Raw genomic sequence first — 13,605 nt, forward strand, 5'->3', positions numbered from 1 at the left:
AGAAACTGGGTGGCTATACCGACTCTGACAACATATCCCAAGTGAGCCATGTTTCGTGAAACAGAGAATGTTACAATCTCTGATGTCTCTCTGGAAGGCAACTCGTGCCCTAATTTCATCCACCTTGTTGTCTAGAGATTGGACATTGGCGAGTAATATGCTCGGAAGCGGTGGATGGTGTGCTCGCCTTCTAAGTCCAACCTGACAGAGCTTGAGAGGATCTGTAGAGAAGAATGGGAGAAACTCCTCAAATACAGGTGTGCCAAGCTTGTTGCGTTATACACAAGAAGACTCGAGGCTGTAGTTTCTGCCAAAGGTGCTTCAACAAAGTACTGAGTAAAGGGTCTGAATACTTATGTAAATGTGATATTTCAGTTTTAGTTTTATTTTAAATCAGCAAAAACATTTTTTTACTGTTTTTGCTTGGTCGTTATGGGCTATTGTGTGTAGATTGATGAGGGAAAAAAACTATTCAATCAATTTTAGAATAAGGCTGTAACAAAATGTGGAAAAAGTCAAGGGGTCTGAATACTTTCTGAATGCACTGTATTGTTTTCTGCCACATGAATTTATTTTCTTTCACATAGCCAGCCACGCAGAGTCGTGTTGATTAGTTTATAAAATATGTCAAACAGACTGAATAACATTGATCTCCTATATCTCTTCCCGTACATAAATCATGCAGCGTTGTTAAATGTCCATGGTATCGCAACAAGTAAACCAAAGGATTTCCTAGGTTTCCTTTCCTAGGATGTCAGTGTTGTAGCCTACCAAATCGCATCGATGAGTGAGCCGTTCATTTGGCTCCCTAATTTGCATAGGCTACTGGTAGGCGTAGACTTTTTGACGATTATCTGCAGATAAATTATGAAAACATTTGATGAAGACGGTGAATCATCACTGCAGAAACAATAGGTAGTGGAGAGAAGCATTCTGGTCTAAATATGATAATTAGGGCCCTCACGGAATCCATGCATTAAAATGGAATTCCACAATTTTCAAAAATGTATTGACTTTGTAGGAAATCGACTAAATGTATTGAAAATGTAATAATTTGCCCAGGTTTATCATAAGACATGAACAGAATGCATCAGAGATTTGTATTTCCTTCAAGTTTTTGAAGAGGCAACAAGAATGGCTCTGTCTGTGTGTTTGCGCGTCTACCACTTAGCGTCTACCACTACCACATCGCTGTTAGCGATGACGATAATGAAACGTCTTCTGGTAGCTGGAAAGGCTTGTCTCTAAAACCTTCTCAATTAACAAAGTATCCTACTGTACTCTTACTGTACCTGACAGAATGATATCATGATTATTTTCATCAATCCAGTGGGTATTTGTTTTGCAAACTCTCGCATCACACAGCTAAACAACATAATCTTTCTAGGTGCTCACTTGAATTACAGGGTAACTACACCCAAACATCAATTGTACATTTCTCCGATTTTTCCTAGACCTCAAAAGTGGTCTCCTGTTAAGCATTGTTGTGGACTCGGCTGTTTTTCTATTTTAGAATTTTTTCTACCCAATTTCGTGGTATCCAATTGGTAGTTACAGTCTTGTCCCATCGCTGCAACTCCCGTACAGACTCGGGAGAGGCGAAGGTTGAGAGCCATGCGTCCTCCAAAACACAACCCAGCCAAGCCGCACTGCCCACTTAACCTGGAAGCCAGCCGCACCAATGCGTCAGAGGAAACACCGTGCACTGCGCCTGGCCCACCACAGGAGTCACTAGTGCGCGACAGGACAAGAACATCCCTGTCGGTCAAACCCTCCCCTCCACACCAAACAGTTTCACCATTTATTATAATATGAGATATGGCTGGATTTGATACATTTCCACAAACTGTTCCCACACAATGCCCTTGTACTGTACTTCACTTGCAAGTGTGTGATATCAAAATAGATTGAAAAGTTTGTTTTTGACACATACCTCTTGGTAGCAGGCTGTTGTGTGCCCTTATGGAAAAACCACAGAAATGTAGCATTGTAATCACATGTGATCTTGTGATCACATGTGATTTAATGTGAAGTTAATGTGATAACATGTGAAGCAACGTTAGAACATGATCTCATGTGAAATAAATGTGACAACATGGGATGCAAAATGTCAACATGTGTGAACATGAAACTACACGTGACAATATTTGAAAGCAGAGATATCAAATGTCACTTAGAATACTTAAAAAAAAGACACAATTGACATTAATTAAATTTAAACAGTCATGGTCGCCTCCAGGATTAGTCAAGTTCCCGATTTTAGGGAACTAGAGGTTTTTCTCTAGTTGTGGTGAAAATATGGTAAATCTACAACTAGTAACTATCTTAAAGGTGCAATATGTAACTTTTTGGGCGACCCGACCCTATTCACATAGAAATGTGTGTTATAGATCTGTCATTCTCATTGAAAGCAAGTCTAAGAAGTGGTAGATCTGTTCTATGAGCACTATTTCTAAGCTTCCGTTCTTCAAACAGCTGAAAGTACAATATTTTTGGTTATGGTAAATATATTTCACAGCAGTTCCGATGGTACAATGATTATCTACACTCTACTTAATTAATTGTGTAGTTATCTTTTTTGTTGTATACCCGTTTATATCTTAGAAAGCCAGATCCTTAATAATATTCACCATATTTACTTCACAAACACTAATTATGCTAGTTGACTACACATAGCATAGATACATAGTACTTACACTCACTTCACAGTGGTTGTGAAAGGGTATGGGGGTTGGACATTGTGCATGGTAATCTTAGGCTTGTGTGAGGCTTCATGAAGCTCCCAACGAACAGTACTTGCGCTGACATTGCTTCCAGAGGCAGTATGGAATTCAGTAGTGAGTGTTGTGACCGAGGACAGAGGATTTTTATGTGCTTCAGCGGTCCCGTTCTGTGAGCTTGTGTGGCCTACCACTTCGTGGCTGAGCCTTTGTTGCTTCTAGACGTTTCCACTTCACAATAACAGGACTTACAGTTGATTGAGGCAGCTCTAGCAGGGCAGAAATTTGACTAACTGACTTGTTAGAAAGGAGGCATCCTATGACGGTGCCACGTTGAAAGTCCCGGAGCTCTTCAGTAAGGCCATTCTGCTGCCAATGTTTGTCTATGGAGATTGCATGGATGTGTGCTTGATTGTATACACCTGTCAGCAACAGGTTTGGCTGAAACGGCTAAATCCACTAATTTGAAGGGGTGTCCACATACTTTTGTATATATAGTGCATGTGTTTTTTGGAACACTTCACGTGTGAAAACATGTGTTTTTGCTGTTCAGCTAAAGGATAACATGGGATCACAACCCCGTTTTCACATGTGCTATTGCTGTTCAGTTAACATATGATGGAATCTGGGATTTGAACTCTGGATTAACATTACCTTGACCTTTCTGCTGAGCCACAAAGTCTGTAGCGTTACCACACATATTCATTACCACTTAGCAAATGAGTGCCATCTGCACTGCTATTTTTGTGCTATCAATTATTCTGACTATTCTTTCATCATTGATTTAATTGACTTATTTCAGCAATTTGAGGGTTTTCTGTATAGTTGTCTAATGTTGGTGTGGCAAAGTATTCTGTTTTAATGTTACTCCTGAATTACTATGATAAATATAATTATTTTTCTTGAGTTTATTTTTTTTTAACAAAGCTGAGATTTCCTTTGAAGTCCAAAGTGTAGGAATACAGGCAAAATCAATTACCGGCACAGATATGGTGGAGTAGCAGGAAGATTAGAATGCAGTGAACCAAGAGGAGGTGAGTTAAAATCCCAGGGAAGGACATGTTGAAAAATAATTACTGTATAAATAAACACTCAATGTGGTCAAATATACAAGTTGAAAACACTGTATGTTGAAAGGGCTGTGTGTGTATCACAAAGACTCTTTTTTTGTTTGCAGGCCATCACCTGTAAAATCTCATGTGAAAAGTTATGCAATCACAAACTTCATGTGAAATTGAATCACATGCGAAGTGTTCAACAACAAAAAAAACAGTTCACAGGTGAAAATCCACATCGTCACATGAAAAGTGTTCCGTCACATGGATTTCACATGCAAAACATGTGGAAATGTCACATGTGAAATCATGTGATTTTCCACATGGGAAATCATGTGTTTTTTCTATAAGGGTGTGCGTGAGTGAGCGAGACATGTTTTTCAAACTTTTCCAATTACAAGATCACTACAGTATGTGCATGTGTCAAGGTTGATAGTTTGCTCGAGGGTGGGCAGGACTGACAAAGTAAGAGTACTGTGTTTCTTAGCTAACAATGCATAAACACTGAAAATGTATTCCTGTGTGTGGGAGTGTGTACAGATGTGCATTCACCTAACATTGAGCCTGTCACTTGGCACACAATCCCATGAGAGGAATCCCACTGCAAAGCTGTGCAAGCTGCAGTATTTCCCCCTCACTCATATGTTTACCCGTCTCATGCGTTCTCTCTCTCTCTTTTCTTCTACCCTTCTCTCTCCTCATCCCTTCTCCATCCCCCTCTCTCCTCTCTTGCCGTGCCTGTGTTTGGTCAAAGCAAGATGGAGTAACAGCTACCTCTTACTCCATCTTGCTTTGTTGTAAGTCCCTCTCTCTTTCTCTCTCCCTCTGTCTTTATAAAGCCTACCTCTGCTTGTCCATCAACAATGCAGTGGTACTTATAGAGCGCCGACGCTCTTAAAATGCAGGGTCGACTGGAGATGGAGCCAAGGGATGTGCGAGACAGTAGGTATTAGCGCCCCAAAATAGCACCCATTGTACCCCTCACCAGTCCTCTTAAGGCCCCAGTTTTAAGGTCCCATATACTGCGCTGCTAGCAGTTTTAGTGATTTTTTTTGTGCTAATGTGTCATGTTGATTTTTTTTCTTCCTATAAATTTGGCTCTAGCATTTGAACAGTTTGGGCTATGAGCTATGATGACACCATCCCTGAACGCTAAGATTCCTCAGGAACACGTACGTTCCTTCTGTTTTTCTTTATGACGCTCGCAAGACGTGAAAGGAAGTAAGAGAAAAAACATCTAATAACTGGGGGAAATTCATTCAAAGCATAGTGACATTTGTTATATTTGGGGTAATTTGGAAGGCTATGTGATTGCCATATATTTTATAGCTTTAATTGAGATAATGGCAATAAGGCCAAATTCAAACATTTCCGTAAATTATTTGTACACGTGTGTCCTAAAATAGAGAAACAAATAGCTCGCTGGTCCATGTTATCACTATCTGTGTGTTAGGGCAGTAATAAGAAAATGCTTTGTGTTCAAAGAACTTTAAAATAACCTAAGCCTAATTACTTTTAGCAACATTTAAGTGCTTTATAGGGTGTGCCTTGATTTTGATAAAGATCTTCTGAAGAATAATCGCAATGTCGAAAATGTCTGGCCCCTCTGGTATTAACTTGAACCACCATAAGAATATACAGTTGAAGTAGGAAATTTACATACACCTTAGCCAAATACATTTAAATTCAGTTTTTCACAATTCCTAATAATTAATCATTTTAAAAATTCTCTGTCTTAGGTCAGTTAGGATCATCACTTTATTTTAAGAATGTGACATTTCAGAATAATTTTAGAGTGACGGATTTATTTCAGGTTATATTTCTTTCATCACATTCCCAGTGGGTCAGAAGTTTACATAAACTCAATTAGTATTTGGTAGGATTGCCTTTAAATTGTTTAACTTGGGTCAAACGTTTTGGGGAGCCTTCCACAAGCTTCCCACAAAAAGTTGGGTGAATTTTGGCCCATTCCTCATGACAGAGCTGGTGTAACTGAGTCAGGTTTGTAGGCCTCCTTGCTCACAGACGCTTTTTCAATTCTGCCCACAATTTTTCTATGGGATTTGAGGTCAGGGCTTTGGGATGGCCACTCAAATACCTTGACTTTGTTGTCCTTAAGCCATTTTGCCACAACTTTGGAAGTATGCTTGTGGTCATTGTCCATTTGGAAGCCCCATTTGCGACCAAGCTTTTACTTCCTGAACGATGTCTTGAGATGTTGCTTCAATATATCCACATAATTGTCCCTCATGATGCTATCAATTATGTGAAGTGCACCAGTCCCTCCTGCAGCAAAGCACCTTCACAACATGATGCTGCATTCCCCATGCTTGGGATGGTGTTCTTTGGCTTGCAATCATTTCCCTTTTTCCTCCAAACATAACGAGTGTCATTATGGCCAAACAGTTCTATTTTTGTTTCATCAGACCAGAGGACATTTCTCCAAAAAAGTACAATCTTTGTCCCTATGTGCAGTCGCAAACCGTAGTCTGGCTTTTTTATGGCGGATTTGGAGCAGTGGCTTCCTCCTTGCTGAGCGGCCTTTCAGGTTATGTCAATATTGGGCTCGTTTTACTGTGGATATAGATACTTTTGTACCTCTTTCCTCCAGCATCTTCACAATGTCCTTTGCTGTTGTTCTGGGATTGATTTGCACTTTTCGCACCAAAGTACGTTCATCTCTAAGAGACAGAACGCGACCCACTGGAATTGTGATGCAGTGGATTATAAGTGAAATAATCTGTCTGTAAACAATTGTTGGAAAAATTACTTGTGTCATGCACAAAGTAGATGTCCTAACCGACTTGCCAAAACTATAGTTTGGGGAGTCTTTGAAAAACTAGTTTTAAACTTCCGACTTCAACTGTAGTTGAATATCCCTGTTTTACACTAACTCACACATTAGCCTAGCTAATGTTCTTTTTCTGTGTCAACACATGCAAATTAAGAGACAACACGTCAATGCTCAGGCTCGTTATGACTTTGCACATCTGTGCCGTCGCTTCATCGATTCATCTCTCTCAAGTGGAGCTTGGCTCAATGGCTCCGTGTTATATCCCTGTCCAGTTCCTGAGCCCCTATGTGGCCCCTTCACTGCAGTCTAATTAGAACTAAAAGCGCTAAATCTTATCCCCTCGACCTCTGCCGGGGCGACTGCTGATGAGGAACCATCTGTCTGGATCACCCCATAAAGCCCCTCGCGATAGGAACGATAAAGAGAGAGAGAGAAATGGAGAAAAATAAAGAGAAACGTCGAGTTCATGAGATAGGGAAAGAGATGTATGGGGGAGAAAGAGCTGAAGGGAGAAAAGTGGGTTACAAAGTCAGAGGGGGAGTAAAAATTGAGAGAAGAGAGGAAAAAAACAGAGAAAGTGAGATAAGAAGAGAGCTCTCATTAGTGAGAGACTGCAGGAGATGGAAAAAGAGATGTATGAGGCTGAAAGAGCTGGCAAAGGTTTGCAGTGCGTTTCCTATCCTGGGAGGATAGTGGTCTAATAGCAACAAAGAAAAAGAGGAGAGAGGGAATTGATGTGAATTACTGTTCCCTTTTTGTGCAAAGTCCTGAGAGCAGTAGTTTCTGTTGTTTACTGTCCTACTGTCCTGTTGTTCACTGTCCAAGGGCCCTATTTAAAAAAACCTAACGCAATGGTAAATCTAACCGCTGGCGGAAGCACTTTAGGTTCCAGGGTGTATCATTAATATTGTTACTATTTTCAAAACCATAATGATGGGCGCAGTTCCGGGCGGTGGCGCGAAAGGGCTGGGTTTTAAGAATAAACAAGTTGTGTGTTTCAAGGCCCCTCACTGGCCAATCAGAACGTGCTCCATTGCTAAATATGTAGTTGCTTCAAGTTGTTTATTTACGCTTGGTCTTTCATGTATTGTGTTGTCATCAACTCCAATTTGAATGTTAGTCCATTATAATCTAGCTTGTTAAATAGCCTGCCCAATATTTTCAAAATATGTTCAACATGTTTGCAGTCCACATTGTTCTAAACGCATTGCTTCAATATAGAAATACATTGTTAAACATAGCCTATCCCATTCACGCTGATATAGGGGCTAGGCCTACCGTAAATTGTAGTCAATAAGAGATAATTAACTAAAAAGACAGTGTATATTTCAAATCAAATTCTACTAAAAACTAAACAACAACTTGTTTTAAATAGGCTATGTCTAAATACAGTTACAGGCACCATAATTGCTCCCCGTGGGAGTATAATGCAGACATGGCAACATAGACTATGGAGGATTTTACGCATATAAAAACTTTTCACAGGAGCTGGATAAAGATCCAATATAAAGAGAAATGGGGAATGTCCACTCACTGTTATACTGCTCAGAAATAGAATGATTTATAAACATATTGGAACCATTTTACAGATCACATTCACACTTCTCCAGAAGTTGCATTTTATGCAACACATCACGGACAAACTGAAATGGTCCACCCACACAGACAGTGTGGTGAAGAAGGCACAAAAGCACCTCTTCAACCTGAGGAGGCTGAAGAAATTTGGCTTGTCACCTAAAATCCTCACAAACCTTTACAGATGCACTTTTTACAGATGCACAATCCAGAAACAGCAGGGGTTCAAACTTTTGAACCCAGTTCCTACATATGATTATAAAAATGGATTTTATCAAACAAAACTATGCTACATTTTATCTCTGCGACCCTCAGGATGACAAGTCAGAGCAAGATCACTGAATGTACCTTCAGATGTGGATGTATCAAACCAAGTGTCATGATAAAAGTTTTTTGTTGTTGTGCTACTGCTACTGTAAATTTGACAGTGCAGTTAGATTAACAAGAATTTGCACTTTCTGTACATAGAAGACATGTCTATGTCCTGGAAAGTTGGATGTTACTTACAACGTCATTCTAGTCACATTAGCCCACGTTAGCAACAACCATCCGGGTATAGGGACACCGATCCCGTAGAGGTTAACTTCTTATGGCTTGGGGGCAGTTTTTTGACGTCTGGATGAGAAGCGTGCCCAAAGTAAACTGCCTGTTACTCAGGCCCAGATGCTAGGATATGCATATAATTGGTAGATTTGGATAGAAAACACTCAAAATAATGTATGTAAGTATAACAGAACTGATATGGCAGGCGAAAACCTGAGGAAAATCCATCCAGGAAGTGGGATTTTTTTGATGTGGGTATTTTCAATTAAATGCCTATAGAGTATATAATGGGTTAGGACCCAGATTGCAGTTCCTAAGGCTTCCACTAGATGTCAACAGTCTTTACACATTGTTTCAGGCTTGTTTTCTGAAAAATGAAGAAGAATGAGACCTTTTTGTCAGTGGACTGGGGAAGAATGCAGAGCTGGTTTGCGCGCGTGACCGTGTGCGCGCCCTTCGTTGTTTTTCCTTTCTATTTAATACGCTATTGTCCGGTTGAAATATTATCGATTATTTAGACAATTGACAACCTGAGGATTAATTATAAACATTGTTTGATATGTTTCAACGAACTTTACCAGTACTATTAGGATGTATTCGTCTGCATGTTTTGACCGCCCTTGAGCCAGTGGATTACTGAACAAAATGTGCCAACATAACTGAGTTTTTGGGATATAAAGACGGGCTTTATCGAACAAAACAAACATTTATTGTGTACCTGAGACTCTTGTGACTGCAACCATATGAAGATCTTCAAATGTAAGTGATTAATTTTATCGCTATTTCTGACTTTTGTAATTCCTTTACTTGGTTGTAAACTGTATTATCTTTTACCAGATCTATTGTGTTATATTCTCCTACATTTCTTTCACATTTCCACAAACTTCAAAGTGTTTCCTTTCAAATGGTACCAAGAATATGCAGGCAGTTAGATTTGGGTATGTCATTCTAGGTGAAAATTGAAAAAAAATATCCTTAAGAGGTGAAGCAAAATTATGGAGAAATGGTTTTTCAAACAGCTAAATTCTTTTTTACGTCCCAACTGGTTTTTTAAAAAGTTCCAATCTGGTTTACGTGCCCACCACAGCACAGAGACAGCCTTAATTGAAGTGGTAAATGATTTTAGCGCTAACACAGATGCCAAACAGCTCTCTGTCCTTGTACTTTTGGATTTAAGTGCTGCATTCGACACTGTTGACCATGATGTCCTTCTAGACAGACTAGAGAGGTGGGTTGGCTTTTCCGGTTCTAAATTGGTTGAGGACCTATTTAACCGGTCAATAGTTTTTTGTCACCCTTGCTGAACATAACTCAAAAATAGATACCACATGCGGCGTTCCACAAGGTTTGGGTCCAGTACTGTTCAGTTTAAATACAGTGCATTCAGAAAGAATTCAGACCTCTTTACTTTTTCTACATTATGTTACGTTGCAGCCTTATTACAAAATGTATTAAATCGTTTTTTCCCCTCATCAATCTACACACAATAATGAATAATGACAAAGCAAAAACAGGTCTTTATACATTTTGGCAAATGTATTCAAAATAAACAACTGAAATATCACATTTACATAAGTTTTCAGACCCTTAACTCAGTACCTTGTTGAAGCACCTTTGGCAGCGATTACAGCCTCGAGTCTTCTTGGGTATGATGCTACAAGCCTGGCACACCTGTATCTGGGTAATGTCTCCCACTCTGGAGCTCTGTCAGAGTAACCATCGGGTTCTTGGCCACCTCCCTGACCAAGGCCCTTCTCCCCCGATTGCTCAGTTTGGCCGGGCGGACAGCTCTAGGAAGAGTCTTGGTGGTTACAAACTTCTTCCATTTAAGAATGATGGAGGCCACTGTGTTCTTGGGGACCTTCAATGCTGCAGGCATTTTTTGGTACCTTCTCCAGATCTGTGCATCGACACTATCCTGTCTCGGAGCTCTACGGACAATTCCTTTGACCTCATGATTTGGTTTTTGCTCTGACATGCACTGTCAACTGTGGGACCTTATATAGACAGAAGTGTGCCTTTCCAAATCATGTCCAATCAATTGAATTTACCACAGGCCGGACTCCAATCAAGTTGTAGAAACATCTCAAGGATGATCAATGGAAAGGATGAACTTGAGCTCGATTTCAAGTGTCATAGCAAAGGGTCTGAATACTTATGTAAATAAGATATTTCTGTTTTTTATTTCGAATAAAATTACACAAAATTATAAAATCCTGTTTTTGCTTCGTCATTATGTTGCATTGTGTGTAGATTGATGAGAATTTGTTCAAATGTAATCCGTTTTAGAATAAGGCTGAAACAAAATGTGGAAAAAGTGAAGGGGTCTGAACACTTTCCTAATACTCTGTATGTTACTCCTTGGCAGCGTTATAAGAAATCACAGTATTTCCTCTGCTACGCAGACGATATACAACTTTACATTTCTGTGTCACCACAGGATTTGAGCTCCACAGATAAATTATTAGACTGTATTAGCGATTGAAATAATTGGATGGCTCACAACTTCCTCCAGCTAAATCAAGACAAGACTGAGGTAATTATTATTGGAGCCAAAGGACAGAGAGAAAATCTGGCCGCACATTTTCATTTACGGGCAATAAAGATAAAACACCAGGTAAAAAACCTAGGTGTCATTTTAGATTCTGAACTCAACTTTGAATCACACACCACCTGAGGAACATTGCGAAGGTGTGGCCATTTCTATCCCAGGCTGATACAGAGAGACTCATCCATGCTTTTATTACAAGCAGGCTTGGCTAAAGTAATGCTCTCCTGTCTGGTCTACCCAAAAAAGCCATTGATTGGTTAACAGCAAAGCATACTGACCAAGATCAGATGGAGAGCACACATTACACTGGTTTTAAAGTCTGCACTGGCTGCCTGTGAGTTTCAGAATTAATTGTAATATTATTTGTTTTTTAAATCAATCCACAATTGCGCACCCTAGTACAGTACATGTCAGACATGCTTTTGAGTTATGTACCCAGTAAGTCCTTCAGGTCCTCTGGCACTGGCCTTTTAACTATCCCAAAGCCTATCACCAAGAGACATGAAGAGGCAGCTTTTAGTTACTATGCCCCCAGCCTCTGGAATGGACTGCAAGAGAAACTGAGGACATATTTAAAAGAGATCTTAAAACATACCTTTTTAGCTTTGCTTTTCCTTAGGGTGATTTGTCATTGAGTTTTATTGTTATTATTTTGTTTTTTATCCTCTTATGTTTGTGTAATAAATATTTCTGTTTTTATTTTCATTGTTTTTATTCATGTTTTGCGTTGCATTCATGTCTAAAATGTGCTATAAAAATAAAGCTTGATTTTTAAAAATTTAAATAAAATAGGGGAAACACTGCACACAAAGTAGAGGAGAGACAGACCACTCCTGTATCTCCCGCTGTGAAGGGAGGGATCACAAGTTTTGTTTCTCATGTGAGAGAACGTTGAATGGGTAGTGATCAAACCCCTCAGGTACCTGGCTCTCTCTCTCTTTCTCTCCCTCCCTCCCTCCCTCTGCCTGAGCCTGTCAGAGGAGGAAAAGATCCCTCTGTTCCGCCATTTACCCATCCTTCCCGCTCTCTTTCCTTTTGTGTTCTGTTATTTAATCTCCCCACTCGCTGCCTGTGAAGTGAGGCAGGCCCCGGACATGAAACACAGGTGATGGACGGCCCTGTCTTCGGGGGCCTGCGTCTGAGTCTGACACCAACTCAACTCTCAGCCCACGTAAGCCATTCAAACGGAGAGGAACACAGTAACAGAGACCTTTTGACTGGTATTTTGGTTTTCATCCACCTGATTTAACAGCCAGGAAATCCAGACTGAATTCAGCTCTCTTTCAAGTTAGTTTCAAGTGATTCAACCTGGATTTCCAGGATAGTGATTTCAAGACTCACTATGAGCATTAATAAGAGGACAATTGCTGGATTTCAGTTTTCTGTAGAGATTTAAAGCGCAAAAAGCTATGTAAAAATACTTTAAAGTACTACTTAAGTGTTTTTTTAAGGTACAGTTGAAGTCGGAAGTTTACATACACCTTAGCCAAATACATTTAAACTTTACTAGGACATTTAATCCTAGTAAAGATTCCCTGTCTTAGGTCAGTTAGGATCACCACTTTTATTTTAAGAATGTGAAATGTCAGAATAATAGTTGAAAGAATTATTTAGTTCAGCTTTTATTTCTTTCATCACATTCCCAGTGGGTCAGAAGTTTACATACACTCAATTCGTTTTTGTTCGAATTGCCTTTAAATTGTTTAACTTGGGTCAAACATTTTGGGTAGCCTTCCACAAGCATTCCCACAATAAGTTGGTTGAATTTTGGCCCATTCCTCCTGACAGAGCTGGTGTAACTGAGTCAGGTTTGTAGGCCTCCTTTACCTGTTTCCTCCAGCATCTTCACAAGGTCCTTTTCGCACCAAAGTACGTTCATCTCTAGGAGACAGAAAGCCTCTTCTTCTTGAGCGGTATGACGGCTGTGTGGTCCCATGGTGTTTATACTTGCGTACTATTGTTTGTACAGATGAACGTGGTACCTTCAGGCGTTTGGAAATTGCTCCCAAGGATGAACCAGACTGGAGGTCTACAGTTTTTTTTCTGAGGTCTTGGCTGATTTCTTTAGATTTTCCCATGATGTCAAGCAAAGATGCACTGAATTTGAAGGTAGGCCTTGAAATACATCCACAGGTACACCTCCAATTGACTCAAATGATGTCAATTAGCTTATCAGAAGCTTCTAAAGCCATGACATAATTTTCTGGAATTTTCCAAGCTGTTTAAAGGCACAGTCAACTTAGGGTATGTAAACTTCTGACCCACTGGAATTGTGATGCAGTGAATTATAAGTGAAATAATCTGTCTGAAAACAATTGCTGTAACAATTACTTGTGTCATGCACAAAGTAGATGTCCTAACCGACTT

At 39.8% G+C, this 13,605-nt stretch overlaps 1 protein-coding gene across 1 annotated transcript in view; it reads right to left on the minus strand.

The window, feature by feature from the left end:
• LOC115156760 (calsyntenin-2) overlaps positions 1–13,605 on the minus strand; it is a 303,928-nt gene that overhangs the window by 119,269 nt on the left and 171,054 nt on the right. The gene's annotated exons all lie outside the window — the stretch shown is intronic.

The sequence above is a fragment of the Salmo trutta genome, chromosome 21, assembly GCF_901001165.1.
Source record: "Salmo trutta chromosome 21, fSalTru1.1, whole genome shotgun sequence".
Classification (NCBI taxonomy): domain Eukaryota; kingdom Metazoa; phylum Chordata; class Actinopteri; order Salmoniformes; family Salmonidae; genus Salmo; species Salmo trutta.